Source organism: Macaca nemestrina, chromosome 2 (assembly GCF_043159975.1).
Source record: "Macaca nemestrina isolate mMacNem1 chromosome 2, mMacNem.hap1, whole genome shotgun sequence".
Taxonomy (NCBI): Eukaryota; Metazoa; Chordata; class Mammalia; order Primates; family Cercopithecidae; genus Macaca; species Macaca nemestrina.
The window spans coordinates 136,856,301-136,862,916 of NC_092126.1; positions in this window are offsets into that span (position 1 = coordinate 136,856,301).

Here is a 6,616-nt window from a genome sequence, read left to right on the forward strand (position 1 = left end):
GATTGAAATTCCTTGGAACCCTATGCATACCTTTATCTTAGAAGCTGGGGGAGGTGGGCGCAGAGAAATGCTTTCAGAGTGGCCGGCGGGTTTTCAGGTTCTATTTAAGACTGTCACAGCTCACAAACTTATAGAATTGTTAAAAATTGAGTCACATCTCCATTATACCAGAGCAATCAGTTGAATAGTTTGTCATCCTCTTAAGACAGTAAGATCAAATCAGTTTGTCCTCCAAAAGACTGGAATTAACGTGTTTTGACAGTTTTTAATAGTTATTTTAAAAATAAATTTTGGCCCCTACTGTAGTTAAGTCTAACTACTTCCAACATGGTACAAAATATAAAAAGATTTATTTGTTGTTGCAGGAGAAATATTACATTATATATTAGGTATCTAAAAATTCTATTTTCTTATGTGCTGTTATTGAAGTCATACAGCTCACATGCTGCTATATTAGGACTATTTCAGCTGTGTATTGTAGTAACAGAGAAATGAAAGGAAAAAAGATTAAGTTAACTTCTCTTTTATGTTTAAAAACCTAAGCCTAGAGATGGAAGTTCAGGGCTAATATGTTGGTACCACAAAGGCATTGGAGACCCTAGCTGCTTCTAGCCATTTGTTCTCCATCCTTAGAATGCGTGATCATTGGCTCATGGTCCAGAATGGTTGCTGGAGTGCCAAGCATCACAGCCAGGTTCCAGGCAGCATGAGGGAGGAAGAAGAGAAGTCTCTGCCCACAATCTTTTAAGGAGACTTTGTGGGAGTCTCACACAATATTTCTATTTACATCTTTTTAAAAAATGTATTTGACTTTTATTTTAAATTTAGGGGTACATGTGCAGGTTTGTTATATAGGTAAACTTGTGTCATGGGGTTTTGTTGTACAAATTATTTTGTCACCCAGGTATTAAGCCTAGTACCAATTAGTTATTTTTCCTGACCTTCTGCCTCCTCCCACCCTCCACCCTTTGATAGGCCCCAGTGTATGCTGTCCCCAACTATGTGTGTTCTCATCATTTAGCTTCCACAGATAAGTGAGAACACATGGTACTTGGTTTTCTGTTCCTGTGTTAGTTCACTAAGGATAGTGGCCTGCAGCGTGGCTTGCAGCTCCATTCATGTTCTTACAAAGGATATGATCTCATTCTTTTTATGGCTGCATAGTATTCTGTGATGTACATGTACCACATTTCCTTTATCCAGTCAATCATCGATGGGCATTTAGGTTGATTCCATGTCTTTGCTATTGTGAACAGTGCTGCAATGAACATACATGTGTATGTGTCTTTATAACAGAATGATCTATATTCCTCTGGGTATATACCCAGTAACGAGATTACTGGGTTAAATGGTAGTTCTGTTTTTGGATCTTTGAGGAACCTCTACACTATCTTCCACAATGGTTGAACTAACTTACAGTCTCACCAAGTATATAAGCATTCCATTTTCTCTGCAACCTCACCAGTATCTGTTATTTTTTGACTTTTTAATAGTAGCCATACTGACTGGTATGAGATGGTATCTCATTGTGGTTGTGATTTGCATTTCTCTAATGATCAGTGATTTTGAGCTTTTTTTCATATGCTTGTTGGCTACATGTACATCGTGTTCTTTTTTCTTTTCTTTTCTTTTTTTTTTTTTTTTTTGAGACAGAGTCTCGCCCTGTCGCCCAGGAGGCTGGAGTGCAGTGGCGTGATCTCACCTCACTGCAACCTGCAACCTCCGCCTCCTAGGTTCAAGCAATTCTCCTGCCTCAGCCTCCCGACTGAATAGCTGGGACTACTGGCACCTGCCATCACGCCTGGGTAATTTTTGTATTTTTAGTAGAGACGGGGTTTCACCATGTTGTCCAGGCTGGTCTTGATCTCCTGACCTCATGATCCGCCCACCTTGGCTTCCCAAAGGGCTGGGATTACAGGCGTGAGCCACCACACCCAGCCCTACATGTATGTCTTCTTTTGAAAAGTGTGTGTTCATTGTCCTTTGCCCACTTTTAATGGGATTTTTTTTCTTGTAAATTTGTTTAAGTTCCTTGTAGATGCTAGATATTAGACTTTTGGCAGATGCACAGTTCGCAAAAATTTTCTCTTATTCTGTAGATTGTTTACTGTTGATAGTTTTTATTTCTTTGGCTGTGCAGAAGCTCTTTAGTTGGATTAGATCCCATTTGTCAATTTTTGCTTGTGTTGCAATTGCTTTTGGCATCTTTGTCATGAAGTTTCTGCCCGTTCCTATGTCCAGAATGGCATTGACTAGGTTGTCTTCCAGGGTTTTTGTAGTTTTGAGTTTTACATTTAAGTCTTTAATCCATCTTGAGTTTATTTTTGTATATGGTGCAAGGAAGGGGTCCAGTTTCAATCTTCTGCATATGGCTAGCCAGTTGTCGCAGAAGGATTTATTAAATAGTGAATCCTTCCCCCATTGCTTTTTTTTGGTCAGGTTTGTCAAAAATCAGATAATTGTAGGTATGCAGCGTTATTTCTGGGTTCTCTATTCTGTTCTATTGGTCTCTGTGCCTCTTTTTATATCAGTACCATGCTGTTTTGGTTACTGTAGCTCTGTAGGAAATGTCTAGAAAATCCCGTAATCTCAGCCCAAAAGCTTCTTAAGCTGATAAACAACTTCAGCAAAGTCTCAGGATACAAAATCAGTGTGCAAAAATCACTAACATTTCTACACACCAACAACACTGAAGTGGAGAGCCAAATCAGGAATGCAATCTCATTCACAATTGCCAGAAAGGAAAAAAAAAATACCTAGGAATACAGCTAACCAGGGAAGTAAAATATTTCTGTAAGGAGAACTGCAAAACACTGCTCAAAGAAATCAGAGATGACACAAACAAATGGAAAAACATTCCATGCTCATGGATAGGAAGAATCAATATTGCTAAAATGGCCATACTGCCCAAAGCAATTTATAGATTAAATGCTACTCCTATTAAACTACCACTGACAATCTTCACAGAACTAGAAAAAACCATTTTAAAATTCATATGGAACCAAAAAAGAGCCCAGATAGCCAGTGCAATCCTAAGCAAAAAGAACAAAGATGTTGGGCTACATTTATATCTTATTGGCCAAAACTTAATTACCTGGTCATATCTAGTGGCAAGGCAGGTTGGGAAGTCCAATCTTTTGGTTTGGAGGCGATGTACCCAGTTGAAAACCACAATTCTGTTACTGAGAAAGTTGAAAAAATAGTAGTATTTTCCACCAGCTTATTCCACTAGGCCAAAGAAACAGACTTGCCAAGTAAATGTTGCTGAGCCTCTTCTGGTTTCAAACAGCGACTCTCAGGGTAACTGTGTCTTCTTTGAATAAATGTCAATTCTCTTCTCTCTTCCCCTTTCTATTATCCCTGAGTGGTGTCTGGTTGAGGAGCAGGCTAACCACCTCACAGGACAGCTGGGTGGTGGGAGACCCTCTGTGCCTGGACTGGTGCCTGCTGTGGTGTGGCTGAGATGGGCTGGGCTGTCGTTCTGGTGAATGCTTGGTCTCTGAAGTTTGCACCAGTCCCCTGCTGCTGGTGACTGCAGACTCGGCCACACCTCTGTTCATGAGATCTCTCCAGTCCTCTGAGAACGTCCACCACCGACTCCTGGGTCCCTTAGGAACATCTCATCTAAGCACATGCATGTAGAGGGAATCGGAGGCCAGACCTGAGGCCAAGACCTTTAACCGGGACTGTCCCCTTCCCATACTTCTCTCAAAGGGGTGAAGGGTCCCCCCAGGTGATCTAGGGGGAAGCAGGGTGCCAGCTCCAAAGTTTCTACGATTTCCTTCTCTCAAGGTTCAACCCTGAGGGTAGAGGAAGGAGCAAATTGAGGTTCTCTGAGCTGTTAAGTTTCTGTCTTCCTTTCTCTCTTGTAGCTGCTGCTTCTGGTGTCCTGATGTCTCCCTGCTCTGTGGACTTCATTGTTGTGTGGGAAACAGCCTTTTCCTTTCCCAGTAAGCATCATGGCTTAGCCTTAGTGGTAAAAGGGCTGAGGGGAAAATAAAAAGAAAAAAAAATCAAAAGGAAAAATCCTTAGTAAAATATTCTTTTGATACATGTAAAAGCTGCTTGTTTCCTGCAATATAGAAGAAACACTGTGTATATGTGTGTGAGTGTGTGTGTGTGTGTGTGTATTTTATTGGAGACACAGTAAAAATCAGCTTTCATTCTAACTGGTCCAGTTATCAAGAACATCAAATTAAAAAGAAACCTAGTTAAAGGTGGTTGTTGTTGTTGTTTTTTAACAACACTATTAACCCATGGCAAGATTAGAATGTGTGCTATTTTTAAAAATATGAAGTTATTTGGATTTTAAGAGTATTGTATTTTACATAGTTGAAAATTTTTCTCTGTTACATCAGTAATATTGTCAAAGTAATGGATAAAACCATAACTTACATAGGAAAGTCATCTACTAGATCTGATACTACTTAGTTTATTATCGAAATTGGAAGGATTCATTGAGCAGCATAGAAATTTGTTTACATATTGCTTTGGGATGCTAGGTATTTGTGGAACTAAAAAGAATCAGGCACTTTTGTACTTTGTTTTTAAATCTGTGACGTTTTTCAAATTTAATTCATAATAAATTGATGCAATTTCATACTTAGGAACACAAAAATGTATTGTATTTTACTGTTATTAGTGTTTCCAGTTCCTGGCATGTGTTTATTGAATGAATAAATGAATGAACTACATATATACTTGAAATCAAGAATGAGGAAGGAAAAAAGAAAAGAACTCACAAATCTCAAGATGAATCCCTTTTTTTTTTCTTTTTAACTTCAGATATTCTTCCCCCTTTGGCATTTTGATGATCTTAATTCAAACCCAGATGCCCCTCGGCACATTTTTATCCTGCTCAGAGGCGATATGAAATTTACACTGTCATTGGCAGTAATTGCGTTAGGGAGCATCATCCATACCCTCCCCCCTCCAGCCCCCTGCTCTGGAGCTCGTGCTTCCTGCCACGTCTCAGCTTCTGTCTATGGAAATTCATGGTGTCCGCATTAAGAACATGTTTTATTCTGTCTCATTTACTCAGCGACACTCAGAAAGGAGGGTGGTTACAGAGCTGAGAGGGCAACACCACTTTTTCTAAAGCAATAAACATTTTCTTTATCTTTTCCTTCTTTCACGTTGGTGGCTGTTAATTGTAAACTTTTGTGATATTGGGAGCAGTAAAAAGAGCAATGAAATTGTTCCTGTGAATTGTGGGACTTTGGGCCTGTGGCATTTATTTGCTTAGATATTTATTATTTTAAAAATAGATATACTTTAAAGATCTAATAAGTTTTCTTGAGAGACCCAGGGTAGCTGCTTTTTTTTAAAAAAAGTTAAGGTGGCCAAATATTAATCTAAAGATTAATAAAGTTCTGCTAGTTTCCTGGGGCTATACAAGGTGCGATGACTTTTGGTCATACTTACTTCATTTTTTTTTTTTCCAGAAAAGAAAATGCCTTATGATTTCATGAGGGCTTTACTGAGCTGTGACTGGAAGTTTGGGGCTTTGTAATTCATCCATCTGAGAGAAATGGACATCTTTGCATTACTGGTGTAATATTTGCTGGGTGTTTTTTTTTTTTTGTGGCAAACATTTGCTTTGGAGGGAGAAGGCAGGTTTTCAATTCACTCTATAAGCTACTGGATGGTTCCTTTGGATGGCTCAACACGGCTCCTTTGAGGAATTTAAACCAGTCCAATCTCCTAAGTCTTAAACTGCATTATAAAGCAAAACTTGAGGGGAAATGAGCCCAAGTGGTTGGCACCCTTATGGTACACAGGAGGCTGTTTGCGTCACTCATACTTGGAGACAAAAGCTCCCCTCAACCCCATCACTGGTCCCCTGTGAGTTGAGTTAAATGTTTATGTTTATTTTTTTCTTATGGCCAAATGATATATTTTTAAAAATTCAAATAGTACAGAAATGTAAAGTAGACAGTGAAAATCCGTGTAAATCACCTTTAGAAATAAATTATTACTTGGTGCATATCACATTACATGGATTTTAAAAGACTTGGAAAACTCAGAATGCCTGGAAATCATACTGTTTAGGAAATGGGGCAAAGCAGAGGAGGTGTGATCACTCCATAGATCAATGATCCCAAATCCTAACTGTCTGTCCAAGGGATAGATTTCACCAGTTTCTGGTGAGATGAGAAAATAAGAATAATGCATTCCCTCCTTCCTACTTTTGTGGTGTTAAAAGATCATTTTTGAAATGATAATAGATGTTAGTGTTATTAAGTCCTTCCTTGGAGCTGGAGATTAGGTCGTTATTCAAAGTATTTGTTGTCCATCTGCAGAGGAGAACCACATATCCTTTCCTACTCTGTCCCCCAAGATACGAGAGTTGGCCATGAGACTTGCTTTGTCTCTTTCATTGGTCAAATGTACCCTTTCCTAGCAGAATCTTTAGGAGACCCTATGTGTTTCTCTAGTATCTCTCTTCCTTCTTCCACAGGGTATTGCCTGTTCCATCTGCCTGGGTCTCGGACAGAGGATGACAAGGAGCAGAGTGGTAGCCAACTCATATGCGTATGTTGCATAGTGGGGAAATAAAATTTTGTTGTTGCAAGCCATTGAGATTTGGGGTTGCTTGTTAGTGCATCATGACTTA